The 19,001-nt window shown below is 36.3% G+C and overlaps 1 pseudogene; it reads right to left on the bottom strand.

The window, feature by feature from the left end:
- Positions 1-5,455, bottom strand: part of LOC115070413 — a 17,750-nt pseudogene extending 12,295 nt beyond the window's left edge.
- Between the last annotated feature and the right edge of the window lie 13,546 nt (positions 5,456-19,001).

Below are 19,001 nucleotides of genomic sequence, written 5' to 3'. Positions count from 1 at the left end.
TGCAAAGTCCTAACAAAGGACTTAGACTCACAATTGCAAATTCCCAAGTGCTAGAGTGGCAGATATAGGATACTCTACCTAATTTTAATGTTAGATATTTAACTTTCCTTTCCTTTCTTTCTTTCTTTCTTTCTCCTTTCTCCCCACAACTCTTAATTTTTGTTCTATTTTAGTTTCTAATTGGATTAGTTTTTCTCCTCTCAAAATTCTACTTTTATATTATCTTTGTCCATGTAAAATTCTTTACATCATATACATATATATATATATAATTTTTTATTGAGCTTTTGTACATTTCATACATAAGTTCTTAATCTAATTTAGGTCCCCTCCCCATCCGTGTATCACCCCACCCTCCAACAGACCTCATGTATTCTGCCATGCATGTTAAGTCTTATCTAGTCAAACATTTATACCGAAATTCATCCATTGTAGTCTAGTCAGCCTAGCTAGAGATCATTGGTATGGCCTACTCTTTCTCATCCAGTAGTGATCAGTCTCCAATAGTTCCCAGGCTAGGCATGGCTGGCCACCCATTTCCCTCCCTCCACCCTGGGTCCTTGCCTGATTGAGTTGGCTTGGGTACTGTGTTTGATGCCACCATTGCCATGAGTTCATAAGTGCAAGCTTCCAGGGGCCTGAAAGCTTCTGCTTCTTTATATTCATGGACCTGTCCTGGCTCACACAATATCTCTGCTCCCTATTCGACAATGGTCCCTGGGCCATAGGTGGGAAAGGGACACACACTCTCAGTTTCTTATTATTTAAAAGATGGTCAGTTGTGTCCATTTCTGTGTATTGCACTCAGCTGTATAAGAAGGCTTCACTGGTGAGAGTTGAGGTATGCACTATTTTTTCTACCCCCCTTTTTCTGTGTTCTATGGGTCTTATATGTAGAGGGTCCACTGGAGATGTGCCACCTAAGCCTGTGCATCTCTCAGAGATATGGTCTCTGTGCATAACCAGTTGAGGGTGCTGCAGGAATCTCCATCTGTTGCAAAAGGAAGTTTCTTTGATGAGTGGTCTGCAAATATAAAGAACCTTATTTAGCATATGGTAAGAAATTTCATTTGCCTAGATATATGGAAGGGACAGGGTTTTCATATTTTTAAGTTGTCTATTTCTTTTCTCAATACTTATAACTACATCAGCCTTGTTTTCTCATTTTTTCTTTATTTCTTCATTCTATTTAAATTTCCCTCCTTCCATTTGTTTTTCTGTGGTCTAATACTATTTGATACTCCAACTTTGCTTATATGTGTTTCAAATCTAACCATTTGTAACTCATATTTTAGCACACACAATAATTTCTTTGCTAGTATTTTCTCAAAATTTTGAATTTGGAAGGTATAGTTTTTACCAGACTATTAATGTGTTTCATAGTGGGCTTAGACATTTATTCTCAAACTGATGCCATGGCTTATTCATGGTGGATGAATATTCAGGCTGAAGTTTAATTTACTGGTCAAGTCATCCAGATTAGCTGGGAAAAACAGCACCTCAACAAAACATAACAAAGACACACTTGAGCATTAGAAATAGAGAAGTAAAAGGATATGAATAATTTAAGAAAGTCAACCAATAAACTAGTCACATACACACAAGTCCCAATGAAGAAACAGAAGAAATATAAATAACAAGGCAACATACCCCTCCAAAAGTTAGTAATTACAAGGCAATAGACTCCAATGAAGGTGCAATTGGTAAGTTTTCAAGCAAAAATTGAAAAATCTGATTATGAGAATGTTCAGGAATATGAATTATGACATAAACTCCAGAATGCACCGAAACAGAATAAAAACAAATGATTGAATTAAATAAAGAATGCAGCACAAGATATAAAAAACAAGTTCAATAAAATATAGAATACCTTAAAAAATAAATTTTGGATATAGAATATTATATGTAATGATAACAATAACAACAAGAACCACCACCAACAAGAACAACAGAAGATCTCAGTGGAATGTTTCCCCCAAGTGTATGGACCTACTTCAAGGAGGATGTTAGAGATTGAAGAAAATGTAGATGCTTTACAACAATCAGACATCCACAACAAAAAGTAACAAGAAAGGACAAATACAATATGAAGATTATTGGAACAGTATTAAAGAAAAACAAAACTTTTGAATCATGAACAAAACAGTAGAAAATAATTGTATAGAAAACATGTGCAATTATATATACATATTGTGGTGTGTGTGTGTGTGTGTGTGTGTGTGTGTGTGTGTGTGTGTGTGTGTTTATGGAGAAGACCAGCATAGAGACTCCTTGTGCCATAGTTCAAATAGTAAGTATAGAAAGAAAGATATATTAACAATTGCAAGACAAAAGAACAAAGACAAGATAAAGTCAAACTATCAGAATACTATAGATTTTCAAAAGACAGTCTGAGAATCAAGAAGGTGTTTAGAGATGTAGTTTAGGGTCAGAAAGGAGATACTGAGATCAGATAAAAAATAAATTGCACTAGAAGTCTTAAACAGAAGCATCAGCAACTGATGAATAATTCACTTTTTTCTAGTCTATATATTTTTAAATGTTTTATTTATTATTTTTATTTTATGTGCCTGAGTGTATTGCCTGCATGTATGTGAGTCCATCTGTGTCTTGCAATGCTGTGGAATTCAGAAGACAGCTTTGGATTCCCCTGGAATCCTGGTTTGTAACTGCTATGTGGGTGCTGGAAATCGAACCCGGGTCCTCTGCAAAAGCAGTCAGTGCTCTTAACTGCTGAGCCATCTCCCCAGTGCCTAGTCTATATCTTTTGATTGGAGCATTGAAACCATTAATTTTCAGAGTTATCATCAAAATTTATACATTGACTTTTCATGTTGTTGATTTTACACTGTTAAATAGGCAATTAATAACTGTAATAGTATCAAAAAGAACAAAAAGAAGTAATCAAGATTGTATTAACATACAGTCACATACATTTCTTACTTACAAGAATCACATCTAAGTAGTAAATACAAACACAGTCTTAGAGGAAAGGATAGATAAAAAATGCAAGGAATTGTGACAACAAAACAAGCAAGAGTAACTGTATCAATATCTGACAAAGTAAACTTATAGATAGCATTTGTCAAAGGAGATAAAGTTTATAAATTTCATACTAATTAAGAAACCAATCCAGCAAAATGCTACATTTTCTCTCTCTCTCTCTCTATATATATATATACATACATATGTATATATACATATACATATATATATACATATACATATATGGATATGTCAAACATTTGTGCACTGGATTTCTTAAAGCAAACATTAACAGATATAAAAGATCATAACATCAATAAAGAAATATCAGAGTTACAAAAGATATCTCTACAGATTAAGTGGAATTCACTTGGATCTACAGAATATTCTGCTCAAAAATGTACATTATTCTCTACAACTGGTGGAACATTCTTGAGATAAGACCATATTTAAAAGACAAGACAAGAATTAAAAATTGCTATAAGAAAGTTAAAATAACTTATTGTATCCTCTCTGATCATAATGAAATAAAAGTGTATATCATCAGCAAGGTAAGTTACTGAAAACATAGAAACTCAGTAGAAATTGAACAATACACTCACAAGTCATTAAAGAAAATTTAATTTAGAAACTCCTACAGTCTAATGAAAATGAAGCAGGAGCACAGCAGAACTTGTAGTCCAAAAGGAGAGTAGATCTAAGAAAAATGATGGCTATAAATGCCTACATTAAAGCAGTAGATAAATCAAATACATAACAGCAATTCACCTGATGATCTTAGAACCATTAAAACAAACCAAGCCCAATATTAGTTTATGAAAGAAATCATAAAGTTTTCAGATGACAAATTAATGAAACCAAAATAAACACAATCACATAAATAAGCAATGAAACAATGAATAAGAAAAAACGTATGATTTCTCGCTAGAGCAATAAGACAAGAAAAGGACATTAAAGGAGTAATAATTGGGAAAGAAGTCAAATTATCCTTATTTCAAGATTTTATAATATTATACATAAGAGATTTCAAAAATTCCACTGTAACTTCTAGAAAAGATCAACCCTTGAAAGGTAGCAGGTTACAAAATCTACAAAAATCAATAGACTTTCTATATACAAATAACAATCAGAGAAAAAGTTCAGAGAGATATTTCTATTCAGAATAGCCTCCAAAAGTGTAATATCTAGAAATAAATCTAGTCAAAGATATTGAAGACCTAGTCAATGAAAACTTTACATCTTTGAAAAAATGATGAATTAATATAAAAGAAAATGGTGAGACTTCCTGTGCTCATAGGTTGGGAGAATCAATGTGGTGAAAATGAGTATCTTACTAAAAGCAATTTACTGATACAATGCAATTCCAATCAAAATCCCTGACATTCTTCATAGAATAAGGAAAAGCCATCCTAAAATTCACATCGAAACACTGAAGAAAACAGATAGTCAAAGGAATCCAGAGCACAAAGGGCAATGCAGGAGTGGGGGCACTATCATACAAGACCTCAATCTATGTTACAGAACCTTAGTTTAAAAAGAAACAGCATGGTACTGGCACAAAAACAGACTTTCAGGTCAATGGAACTTAATAGAAGACCCAAACATGAGTGCATGCAGTTTCAGTCACCTGATATTTAACAAAGATGCCAAGAACACAAAAAGGAAAGAAAGGCAGCATCTTCAACAAATGTTCCTGTTGGGGACTCCTGCTGTGTAAAGTAGCAGTTTCTCCGTGTCCGGAAAGCCCACGGGCTCGGATTCAAATGCAGAGACTCCTTTTTCAGCAGGGTGCCTTCCCGGCATCTTCCTGACTCATCTTTTGAAGCAGCCATCACAGAAACATGGCCTCCAGCTCTGGAAACTGCCAGCCTTTCCTTTGTGATGTTCAGACAGTCTGGCAGCCTAACAGGAGCCCACTTCCACATGTAAATAAGGCATCCTAAAAGTACCTATCAGCTAAGGTTTTTACTACCACCCCCATAGTATAAAATATCCTGGTTTCCCCTCAATAATTGGAGCTGGATTTCTAAGACTTGGAGCCAAGCTGAGTCACTGAATAAAGAGCTGTAACATGGACTAAGCTGAGTCCCGTGTCTTATTGCCTATGATCCAGTCTCTCAGGAGAAAGCTGTTTCTTCGTAAGCCAGGACTCACAGAACCCTAGCTTTCGCCATCCTGCACCTTCCGGCATGATCCGGCAGCTGACGGATCTCGCATCTCGAGGAAGTGCACGGGTGAAATTAGGGCGGGACCCTACCTGGCCAGCCCTGGTAGCAGAAGCCTCAGCAGCACAGAGAGCCAGGGGCCCGCCAGCAGCGTGGAGATCCGGGACCCAAACAACAGACACGGTGCGGGACCCGCCACACTCCCAGGTGCGTGCAGGAGACCTGCACCACGCCGCGCCCAGCTGCGAGAGGGAGACCGGCGCCACGCCCAGCAGCTGGCACTCCGCGGAACCCCGCACCCCCATATGTTCCTGTCGAAACTGGATCTCGAAGTGTAGAAGAATGAAATGAGACCCATGTCCATCACCCTATGTGAAAGTCAACTCCACATGGATTAAAGACCTCAAAGTGAAGCCAGAAATGTTGAAACTACTGGAATACTAGGCAATATGCTACAATATATAGGTGCATGCAACTACACATCTGACAAAAGGTTAATATCCAGAGAATACAAAGAACTCAAAAAAGATAAAAAGAAGAAAATAAACGACCCAATAATAAGATGAGTGATAGACTTAAATAGAGAGTTCTCAAATGAAGAAAAAAAAATGGCTAAGATGCATCTTTAAAGTGCTCAACATCCTGAGTACTTTGAGAAATGCAGGTAAAAACATCTCAAATTTTCCATCTTATCTCAGTCAGACTGGCTAAGATTAAAAGAAGGAAAAACTCCAAATGCTGGAGAGGATGTGGAGAAAGAGAATGCTCATTAACTGCTGGTGGGATTGCAAACTTGTTCAACCCCTATGGAAAGCAGTGAAGAGAAACCTTAAAAAACTAAAAATGAACTACCATATGATCCAGTGATACCACTCCTTGGCATATACCCAAAGGTCTCATCATACTGTAGGTATACTTGTACATCCGTGTTTGTTGCTGCTCTCTTCACAATAGCTAAAAAATGGAAACAAACTAAGTGTCCCTCAACTGACGAATAGTTCATGAAAATGTGGTGTGTGTGTGAAATACACATAAATTCAATAAAGATATTTTAAAAACCTTAAACAAGATTGATTAACACTAGTAAAATTAACAAAAGAAAAGAAAATTAGAAAATAATAAATGTAGAGATGAAAAGGGAAAACTTAAATGGATACAAATTAAATTATCAGAATAATTAAGACCCACTTAAATAATGTATATTCAAAAATATTAGAGAATTTATAAGAACTTATAAGAATTTCTAGACATAAAGACAATTATTACTAGAAATTTAATTAAGAGTAATAATAGGAACACTTACAACTAAAAAAAGAAAAGAGCCTATTACCAGATGGATTGATTTCTGAATTCTACCAGATAATTATTAAAAAATTAAAACAAATATTCTTCAAGCTGTTTCAGGAAATAGCAAGAGAGAAATTAGTACCAAACTCTTCCTATTAAGTCCATATTACATATTATAATAGATGCTAAATTGGGTAAGGCTGTAACAACAACTATCACAGCAAATAAAAGAAAACTACACACCAATCTCCCTGATGAACATGGATGCAAAAATCCTTATAAAATATTTGAAAAGAAAAATCAGATACAAGAATGACTGGATCCCAATGATATATGGAATATTGGATTTGAGCATCAAGTATAAAATATACATATGATATGAATGTAGAAGAACTCAGTGGAAAGGGAAAGTACAAATTGGAGGGGAAGGGGATAAAACCGAGAGAATAGCAGTTGACTGGGGAAGATGGTCAAATTGCATGATATACTTGAATGACAATATTTTAAGATTCACTAAATACAATAAATATATACAATAAAATTAAAAGTGAAATAGTCTGGGCAATATTTTTCTGAAAATATGCATATATATAATATATATGTAAACATTGGCATATTATTCACTTAACAACGTAGAGGAAATTACTTGCCACCTCATTATGAATATGGAAGAAATATTGCTAAAAGAAATAACCAGACAAAAATAACTTCATTAGGTCATTCATATGTCGAATATATTTTCAAAAGTAAATAAAAATATAGACAGAATAGAGAACTGTTAACTATACCTGTGATAAGGAAAAGCATGATATAATGATGACAAAATGTAGCAGATGTGTAAAATAAACACATAATATTGTCAAATAAAACCTATTAAAGATCAAGTATATTTGTATTCTCACTAAACAGCCTGTAATGTTTTTGCCACAAACACGCATAAACACAACTGTGTGCACGTGCACACACACACACATACACAAACACACACAAAACCACATATACATACCCATAAAGTTTCAGTTAACAGCTACATTTTTCACTATTTTGAGTATTTTAATGTACCATAACAATAATTTGTGTACCTTAAATGTATAAAATGAAATGTATTTAAAATATTAATGCCTTTACCATAATTTAATCTTTAATTCTCATTTATAAAGTGAACAGAATAAAAAGGACTGAACAGCTACTTAAACCTAACTCAACAGAAACATTCCAAAGTGCAATGCAAATTAAAAAAAGAGAAATGCATGACAATATTAATAATATTATTAATAATATTAATAATCTATAGATTACAAATATCATAAAAAGTTATTTATTACTATTTTTGCTTAGAACTTCCAGCAGCCCCAGCTGGGCTGGAGCTCTATATTTAGCCTATGTCTACTTAGATCTCACAGAGGTCCATCTGCCTCTGCTTTCCAGGTGCTGGGATTCAAGGGTTGCACCACCAACCCTGGTTCTAAAAGTAAAGTTCACAGGGACCTTGAACTTGTGATTCTCCTACATCAGCCTTCATCATACTAGCCTGCACCACTGGAATTGGCCTTAAAATTTTTAATGTGTGCATATTGAAATATCAGTTGGAGAGAAAGTAGATTGTAGAGAAGAAGAAATAGTTGCAGTAATGCCTTATGAGTCCAAGTCTAGTTTACTTTCTGTTGCTGTGATAAACAGACTGAAAGCAACATATGGAGAAAAGTTGTTTGTTTGTTTGTTTGTTTGTTTGTTTTCTTTTTTTGAGGGGATGGCAGAAATAAACCAGGAATAAAGGCAGGAACTATGGTTGAAAACTCCTTCCTGACTTGCTTTCTGGCTCACACTCACATAACTTTCTTAAACAGTTCAGAAACACCTATGTGGTGATAGTGTCACTCATAGTGGACTGGGCACTATTACATAAATTAGTAATCATGATACGGCCCACAGCCATGCCCACAGATAAATCTGCTGGAGAAAATTTTCAATTGAGTTTCCTCCAATTCTAGTGAATCTAGCCTGTGTCAAGTTGTCAATAAAAACTAAGCAGGAGACCACAGTTCTAGGTAGCTCATGAAAGTCCAAGGTGAATTCGTAACACATCTGAAAATAATTATAACATATCCAGTCTGTAGAAATATAATGAAAAATAGGGAAAAAACACAAAGAATGTTGGGACATGAGATCTTACGTACAGAAAAAGACTGCTTGTAACTTCACCATATTTAAGATACCAAGATTATAAGCAGAATGAAGCAAAATAGTTAATGTCTAAAAACAACAAAGGATTAGTAAAAACTATATATCCAAAGGAATTATCCTCTAAAAGTGACAGAGAAGTAAAACATTCTCAGCCAAATAAAACCCGAATAAATTCACTTCCAAAAACAGTACTCTGAAAGACTCTTATTTAATTTACAATCTTGTTAGGTATGTACACAAGATGAACATAAACTGGTAATCCTACTATCTCAGTCTTCTGAGTACTGGTTTATAGAAATACACTACCATGATTCCACCATGAGAATATTTAAAAAGAAATCCTTCAGTGAGGTTGCAAAGAGAAAAGTTAAAACACAGATCAGTGTTCAGAATGGAAGAGCACCAGTAATTGAATATAAAAGAAAACAGTGTTCTGTTTTCAATTGATCCGAGATAGCCTAAAAACTGTATATCCAAGATTATAGAATATGAATGAGTAAAATACAAGGAAGCGTAAATATAATGGTCAGGAGAGAAGAATAAAGAAACAGATATAGTAACAGTGTATTTGAAAAATATAAGCATTATTTGAAGATCCACTTGAAGTAGGTATAAATGTATATTACAAACTTTAAGACAACCACCAACGAGTCTGTTTCCATTCTAGAATGGACATTTTTATATTATTTACATTACAATAATTTCAGATTAGTTGGATTAATATTTACACATTTCTATCTGTATGATTTTTCTTTGTATAGTTCCTTCTATATATGTATAATATTTTAAAATTCAATTAGCTGACAACATTGCAAGTTCCTTCATAACATTTTCATGTATGTATTATTATACTTTTTTTCTAATTCATCCCTCTCCTACTTCTGTCCCTCTCTATATCCCACATACCTTCTAGCTGGTTCCCTACTCACTTATCTTCAGCTTTATTAAACTACTTTGGTTTGTTACTCAAAGGAAGACTTAGATATGAAATCAATAAAGAGATCAAATTCATAGTGGAAAACACATTGGAAGAAATCCAAAGAGGAAAAAAAAATAAGAAATAAAAAGACCAAGCCTTTGCAATCAAAATTAGCACATGAGCACATACATGGGCCTGAGTCAGATATCTGTGAGATCAAGGCCAGTATGGTCAACATAGTGAGTTCCCGGCCAGCTGGGGCTACAGGGAATCCCTGTCTCAAAAAGACCAAAATACAGTACTTGTTATTTTTATTTTATGTGCATGTAGAAAGGTGCAACCATGTGGTGAAACCCATGGTGGTCAGAAGAGATCATAAGATACCTGGAACTGTAATTACAGATGTTTGCTAGCTGTCATGTGGGTGCTAGGAATCAAGCCCATGTTCTCTGCAAGAGCAGTCTGTCAGTGCTCTTAAACACTGACTTATTTCTTCACCCTCAGAATCCATGATTTTTAAATACAACCTGTGCAAGTTTCATGACAGATAGTTTGAAATCATTTGAGTTTTTTTTGCTATAATTTGTCATATTGAATAACCTGTCAGTGTTCTCAGAGGGGAGAACACATTCTTTGATCATACAATGATTTGACAATTTAACAGTTACTTATGTTTGCAAATTTATTTCAAATATCAGTAGTTCTTAAGTTTAGAAAGGATTGATGATTTTTTTTCAAACCACTGTGAAAGAAAACAGTTCCAGAGTGGCAGAGGTACAAGGAAAAATACAAATATATTGATCTGTTTGCAAAATATATTAAGCTTGAATTTGCTGAGTAAGTACTAGACTTCATTGTGCTAAACCAATTTCGTCTCTACAAAGATTTTTTTTTTTTCAGAAGGTGGTAGCTCCACTGAGTCAAATCTTGACACAAAAAGTCCAAACATGGAAAAATTTATTATTTTAAAATTATGTTAACACACTTTTATATCATACAGGTTAATAATGTGGTATGAATAATTTCTTGACTGAACAATATTTTCAGAGGTTTGCCATTCTTTTTAAATTTTTATCTATTTATATTTTATGTAAATGTTTCATTTATTTTTTTATTTTTTATTTTTTTCTTTTTTGTTTTAATTATTTGTTTAATAAGCACATAAGTAGAAGAAACATTTCATTACAACAGTATTGACATAGTCAATAACAATTTCCAGAGCAAAGATTCATCTCCTCCAAAATTGGCTGTAATTTTTAAGGTTCACAGTTGAATTAATACAGTTATACAATATTGAACTCAGTATAAACCCTATAAGATATAAATTTGAATGATGCTTAGCCATTGAAGAGATCTCCATTTCATTTTAATATACACTGCTTCATACAGAAAAACTCTTAATGCAACTAACACTTAGATGATTGCGCATAGGTCTCTAATCTCTTTATATCTGATTATTACTAGTCACAGTCAGTTACTTTCTGAGATCCTTGGCACCTGAGCATGGATATAAAGTCATCAGGTAGATTTCAATGGTAATGCTTATCACCTCTACTAATTAACATGAAGTAAATTTCTTTGCTTCATCCTCAAATATGTCTTTTTTAAAATTTGTTAAATTTTTGTGTGTATATCATACAGAACATACAAATAATAATTCATCTATATACGCACTTATCAAATGGCACCCTCCCATAGCCTTCCCCCCCACATAGGAACCCATATATTGTGTCATCCCTGTTACTGTCCACTGTGTTGTCGATGCCCCCAGTCATTTCCCAATGCTTGTCCATATGATGAATCTAGTCAGCCTATCTAGAGATCCTTGTTTTAGGAAGAACAGCTCTTCCTCATCTAGCAGCAATCAGTTGTCAATATTCTTTTAGATAATATTGTGATCTGCTGTTCATTTTCCCAATTCTATGCTGGGTTACTGTCTGGGATTCTTTTGTGCCACCCTGGCCAATAACTCAAAGGAAGAGATCTCCTATCTGGCATTTTTCTTGTTATGTAGCCTTTAGCTATACATATGGACACTTAAAAATTATATTGATCCCTTTAATCTTTGGTTATGCTTTCCTTTTGGGTGTTTAAACCCTACAGTTTGTGCAGATAAGCCAATTTATTTATACTCACTCTCAAGGTTGTTTGAGGATGTGTTCCTCAGGAGTCTCACGGGCTTGGAATGATCCCCTGGCTCCTTTCTTTTATCAGTTCCATCTACTTGAAGGTAAGTCAGAAGTCCTGCTCAACCATGGCTGGCTTCACTTAGAAACATGGAGGAAATGTGTCCTCTGTGCTGACACTCATTCTTTGTAGACTGGACACTGGTTCAATTCCATCTGGTGGGGTCTCCATGGTCTCCTTGATCAAGAGGACAAGTGACTCATCACAGATACAGGACATTTTTAGAGATGTCCTTAGTGCCCTGGAATTTAGTTGACCTAGGAGGGCAAGGAGCAAAAACTTTCCTTTATGTGCCTCTGACCAAATTAGTATAGGCCTCAAAGTATGGCTGTTAAATATCCAAGATTAGTTCCACCAGTCTGGTACTTTTAATTACAATGTGCCATGTATATAAAGCTTAGTCAAAGACAAAACATTCTCAGATAAATCTTGTCTAGACATATTCTTTGATCTAGTTTATGTATAATGTGTCAGTAGGTTTTTGGACTAATATGGGTTCCCCCTTGTTTTTTTGTTTTTTTTTTTTTTTTTTTAAGAACTAGCTAGGCATTATTTATCGTTTGCATTGTCTAACCCTTCTACCACAGTTTCCCCTTTTAAGATGAACCTATTTGTTTTTCCTATTTGTACCTTAATAATACCCTTCTCCTACAGTCCCACCTCTCTTGAGCTCCTTCTTTCCCTTTATCCCCTAGGTTCCTTGTATAACCTCCCCTTCCCCCTCCCCTTAAAATAACCCCATTTTTATCCACATCTCCGTTATTAACACCTGTTTTCTACTGTTCTTTCTCTTTCAGATTCTTCCTTTCCCTTTACCTCTCTGGTTCCTTTTCATTATCCTGGTTCATGTAGTTATGTCTTTATACATAATCACTTATCAGGATTTGGTGCTAAGGGTCACATATGAAGGAGAATATATGTTGTTTGATTTTTTATTTTTATTTTTTTGACTCCATGTTATTTCACTTAGTATAACTGATTCCAGTTCCATCCATTTACCTGCAAATTTCATTTTTCTTTACTGCTGAGTAAAACTCCATCACACAAATGAACCACATTTTCATTATCCACTCATCAGTTGAGGGACATTTAGGTTACTTCCATCTCATAGCTATTGTTAAAAGAGCATCAACAAACATGGATGTACAAGTGTCTCTGCAATAGGATGTTCTTCAGGTATATGCCAAGGAGTGGCATTACTGGGTCAAATGGTAGGTTCATTTTTAGTTTTTAAGAGTTCTCCATACTGCTTTCCATAGGGGGTGAACAAGTTTTCAGCCCCACCAGCAATGGATGAGCAGTCCCCTTTCCCCAAATCCTCTCCAACACTTGGTATCATTTGTTCTCTTGATTAGGGGGTAAGTTGAAATCTTAAAGTGGTTTTAATTTGCATTTCCCTAATTACTAGAGATGTTGAACAGCTTTTAAGTTGCCTCTTTGTCTGCCCCCCTCGGCCCAAACTCCACTACTACCAGAAGGCCATTGAGCACTGGCCCCCATCATGGAAAGTCGGGGCGAGGAGAAAGACCAATAGTGTGAGAGGGGTCTCAGGCGGCAGCAAGTACAGTGGGAAGAAAACACCCAGGAGGTTGTGTCTGTGGACAGCTCACTTATTAAGAGAGAAGCAGAAGTTTATATAGGAAAGTTTTGCGGGCAAAGGGGTGGGGTTGGTTTTCTGGCAGGCTGGCAGTTAGGGGGAGGGTGGAGCTTCTAAGGCTATGTGGCCTTTGTCCTGTCTTCCAGTCACATGACCTAGAAGAGACCTGGTTAGGATTAAAGGATCAGAAGCCTTAAAGTTTGGCTTGGGGGTTGTTGGGTAAGAGACAGTGTATCTAGAATGGATTGGGCCAGTTTCCTGCTACCCTCACTAGGAGGTCTCCAGCCTGGGTATGCTCTACATTCCAGGCACTCCTAACGTATCCTGACTTGTCTCCCCATTTTTCTTTTATAAGGGATGAGTATTATCAAAATCAAAGAAGGTACTAAGGATAGTTTGGTACTGGACCAGCACTTGGTTGGTGGTGATTTTAATGATGTCCTGTGTGTGACTTTTGAAAAACTGAATTAGACAGGGTGTCATGAGAAGCAGGGTACATAAGGCTAGCAGGGGACCCAAGGAGGGGTTGGAAAACTGTGGAAAGAAAAATCCCCAGGGTAGATGAACTGGTGATCTTGACAGCTACCTTGAAGAGGTGAATAGTGGGAAGAATGACAGAGAATTATGGAAATCATGCAGGTTTAGAGCCCACATGGAAGTCAGACACATAACTGACTCACAGCCACATGGCTGGGAAAAGGAAGCTTTTCAGAAAAAGTGAAGAACTACAAGATGCTAGGGGCAGCCCAAAGCTTTAGGGAAAGCATGTTTACTAAGAAAGGCATGAAGAAGAAAAGGAGAAATTACATGTTCTGAACAGTTCAGGAAAGCAGACAGACTTACAGAGACCTACATGACTGTGGCTGGTCTGAAAGTTCTGGGGAAGGGGTGTTAGGGGTCTGAGCTAGTTCCCCAGAAATATTTACTATCTAATTAATATACCATGTATTTTACCCATCTATTTAGCATAACTTAAGATGAACCTTTCTTCCTGGGAGTGGTTCTATCACCAGGTAATTTTTCCCAGTGAGACTGGAAAAGTAGGTCCTCCAACAGATAGACTAGACAATTTTATAGTCTGGACCAGTTTAATTTATGGGGCCTATTGATATTGTAACATTTCCCCCTCTGAAGAGGTAACCCTAAAATCTTTTAGGAATAAGAACTCCCAAATACTTTTAACATTTTTGGTGTTTGGTACAGAGTACTTTGCTAAAAGACCCAAGGACATTTTGACTTTTAGCCAAGAAAGAAACTGGCTACTTTTCTTTGGGGTCTTTTTATCTTAACTGCCTAGCCAGTTTTTACCTCCTATTTTTATCACACTATCCACTGAAGAGGGTTACACAACTTGTCAACTGGGAATCAGGCCACAGACTTCTCTGGCTTCTTCCATGCTGAACAGGGATGCAGGGTGAGGCAATTCGGGTACCCCTACAGTGGGTCTATCTAAAAGACTCCCAAATTGCATAACTCTTAACTATAGGGAGAAAAGAAGATCCTTGACAGGTGTCTAGATGGGAAGGAAAAGTAATGAAAGAGTAGTTAGTATTACAATTTCTAGGCAGGGAGCCAGAAAAGGTCAGAACAGGGCAAACTTCAAATGCCCAAATTAAAGTCCATTGGAATATCTTGGTGAGGGCTTCCAAAAGCATCCATCTTCTGGGTTTCTCCACATTTTCCTTTGGCCTGTCAAAGCTGGACTGATGATTGGTGAACTCAGGATTTATTGTCAGGCACTTTGATTACTATTGAAGTGGCTAGAACCAGTTTCCTTTTAAATGGCCTCTAGATAGGGAGAGAAAACAAATTTAGCGATCATTTTAGAACAATAGTGGGTTGTCTCCCTCACCTGTAAATAGGCACTATAGTATTGCATACCCAGAATTAAAGTCTTACAGGTGAGCAGCTTTGTCTTACTAGGAACAAATTATCAATGAGAAATAATTGTCTAAATAACATCTTATAAGAACTTAAGTCTAATGTTTGGTATATGTAATCTTGAACTCTTAAAGAAATATTCTGATGATTTTAATCTTTGATTTTACTTTCCTTTTGGGTGTTTAAGACCATAGAGTTGGCCCAAATACATCAATTTATTTTTACTTTTAAGGTCTTTTGAGAATCTGTTCCTCAGTGGTCATATGGGCTTTGAGGGGAGCCCTTGGCTCCTCAGGCTTTTCTGTTACCAGTTCCATTTACGTGAAGGTAAGTCAATAGGTCTTGCTTGACCCGGGCTTCACTTGGAAGCATGGAGGAAATGTTTCCTCTGTGTTGACCCTCCTCTTTGTAGACTGGACACTGGCTGGTTCAAGTTCATTTTGTGGTGTCTCCATCACTCCCTGAACAAGCCGACAGGTGACTCACCACAGTTATGGGACATTTTGAGAGATGCTCCATAGTCCCCTGAAGCTTTATCAACCTTTGAGGGCAAGGAACAAAAAATTGTCCCTTTAAGCCCCTCTGACCAGATTAATACAGGACTCAAAGTCTGGCTATTAAACACTCAAGAAGGTTAGTTACAGCAATCTGGTACTTTTAATTTCCATGCGTCATGACGATAAACTTGTATGTGAGTGTACCTGTGTCTTGCAATGTTGCTGAGGTCAGAAGAGGGCTTTGGATTCCCCTGGAACTGGAGTTAAGGATGGTAGAAGCTGCAGTGAAGATGCTGGGAATAGAGCCAGGGTCCTCTGCAAGAGCAGTCAGTGCTCTTAACTGCTGAGCCAATCTCCCCAGCCCCCAAACTGAACATTTTAAACTAAACCTCAATGAGACATTTTTCAACTAGTTAACTATACTATGTCCTTAGAAATTTTAAGATTATTTGTATATTATTTTTGTCTCATCCTTGATAGATAATTAATAAACCTACATAGACCTCCATCATTTGTTTAGTCTTTTTCAAGTCTTACACATAAAACCTTTTAAATAAAATATCTCCATTTTTATGTCCTTTTAACATCTTTTACTTTTTTTTTTACAACAAGGAGACATAATAACATTAACAATTTTTTTAATGGTGGTAAGAATTTTTTTTTTCCTGGGGATAATAAGCAATATTTACCCGCTTTTTAGGTTGTGGTATCAAACCAATGTTTAATTACATTAATGTCCCAACCCACGAGACAGTCAACGTGGGTACCTGGAGGAAGGAGAGGGGACTGAAAGGGACAAGAGACGGGAAGAATGGAGACAAGACAGGCTTTCTGATCAAGTCTCATTTATTGAACATCTACACAAAGTTTTTATAGAGAGGAAAGGGGGAAGTTGGCAGGGATAAATCTATTGAGGCAGAGCAATTCTATTAACAGAACACCATAGTAACATCACAATTCTATAGTAAGGCCAGAAATCAATTGTAAGGTACACCTGTATGATTACAAAGTAATACAGAAAGTTTCTTAGGCAGTTCCATGAGAAATGAGGGAGTCTCTCAAGCGGTAAGTGCCCGAGTTAGAACAACATGTTTGTGTGAGGCTTTCAAGTATAGTCATCTGGTTAATCTCAAACTAGGTCAGCCTTGATGTCTGGAAAACAGTTTTTCCAGGAACCAGGTCTTGCTATATCCTGGGGTGGGGGCCTACGGCTCTCCACACATTAAAAGTTTTCTGAGGAACCAAGAAATTTGTTGAGCTTAGTTACAGAGATTACTGAGGGGTTGCTGAGGTGCACAAGTGACCTGAGAGTATGTACACTGGAAAGCCTTATCTCAGCATGGATTAAGCCTTTTCTTCCTAGCCTTCTCCAGATAATATACTTTAGTCCTCCCCAAACCTAGGAGAGCATATGCGATTAGGGCCAAATCACATACAGTTGGCCAGGAAGAGCAGAAGGATTCTCAGGTGAGGGTCAGCCTCCATGGGTGGGAGGCTTAAGGCTCCACTGGTCTTAATCCCTCCCCTTTATGCATTGTGATTCTAAACCTGTTTTCCTCTGAAATAAGAGTATTTCCCGCTCTGATGTTCAGTTGCTCTATGCTTGCTTTTGTTCCTGCCCCATCATTCCATGGGTACTTTCTAGTTACAATGTCATGGACACACTAAAGGGAAAGAGTACTGTGGTATTGTCTCATTGCAAGTTCTTTTAGGGACCATTATTTTCTGTATTCCTTATTCTCTAGGATATGGGGATTTAATCCAAGATTATATATGGTAAATTATGATATATTTTTTCAATCCAGACTGACAGCCCTCTTCAAAGGAATTCACCATGTGAGTTAACAGTCTTGCCTTAGTTTAAAAGTAAAATATGGATAAATAATTTAAAACTTTTAAATTAAAGAGAAACAAATGCCTTTTTGTATTAATTATATTAGTAAATTGTCATGTGCCATTTGAGGTCACTGAGAAGCTGACTCTGGAGATGGAATTGACCCTCCCACTTCAGACTCAAGCCTATTATCTCAAGACATGTTCTCCAAGACTCTTTTCCAGGTTCAGGTTGGCCATCTGACCCTGTGACAAGAAAAAGGAGAACAACAAAATAACTTAAGAGTAAAGAAACTGTGCAGTTGAGAACAGCTAAGGTGTAAACTAATTTCAACAGAGGGTATTACATTCTATAGTAAAGATAGCTAATGAGATTCTCTATTTGATCACAAAATCGAGTAAAGCCACCAACACAGACTAATGTAAATGTATAAAAAATACAAAGATGAATTTAACTATTTAATGAAAAAACAACAGGATAGATATTTTTTGAAGTTATAGGTAAGTCTTTATCATTTCTGAATTTTTTTTTTAATTAGAAGAAGCATTTCATTACAACAGCATTAACCTATTCAATAACAGTTTTCTGAGCTAGGGTACATCTCTTTCAAAACTGGCTGTACATTTTTAGGTTTACAGATGAATTATTACACTTATACAATCTTTTACTCATTATAAATTCTATAAGACATAAAATTAAATCAGGTTTTAACATTTAAAAAAAGATCTCCACTTCATTGTTAAAATACACATTTTCACACAGAAAAATTCATTTTAAGGCAATTGACATTGAGATGTTTTCACATGCATTTCTAATCTCTATATATATGACTATTACTGGTCACAGTTGCTTACTTTCTGAGTTCCCTGGCATCTGAGCATGAATATAAACTTGTCAGATAGACAGCCTTCCTCTACCACTAGAACCTCCATACTCTGCCATGAATACACATTTTCACACAGAAAAATTCATTTTAAGGCAATTGACATTGAGATGTTTTCACATGCATTTCTAATCTCTATATATATGACTATTACTGGTCACAGTCGCTTACTTTCTGAGTTCCCTGGCATCTGAGCATGAATATAAACTTGTCAGATAGACAGCCTTCCTCTACCACTAGAGCCTCCATACTCTGCCATGCCTGCCACTGTCCACTGTGCTGCCAGCACCCCTATCAATTCCCCCTATCTGCCCTTGTGGTAAATCTAGTCAGCCAGAGGTCCCTGTTCCGGGAGGATCAGCTGTTCCTCAACTATGGAAATCCATTGTCAGTATTGGTTTGGATAGAATTGGGGACTGCTGTTCATTTTTCCAGCAGTATGTTGGGTTACTATCTGGAAGAGTCTTTATCCATCCTGGCCAACAACTTGACTGAATGTATCGCCTGTCTGGCTTTGCTGTTTGTCAAGTAACTTTTAGTTATGTATATGTATGCTCTTATGATATTATGTTGGCCCCTTTA

This window comes from Nannospalax galili, unplaced genomic scaffold, assembly GCF_000622305.1.
Source record: "Nannospalax galili isolate Female #2095 unplaced genomic scaffold, S.galili_v1.0 scaffold433, whole genome shotgun sequence".
NCBI lineage: Eukaryota > Metazoa > Chordata > Mammalia > Rodentia > Spalacidae > Nannospalax > Nannospalax galili.
The sequence above is the reverse complement of the archived record's forward strand: the minus strand, read 5'-3'. Positions and strand labels throughout refer to the sequence as shown.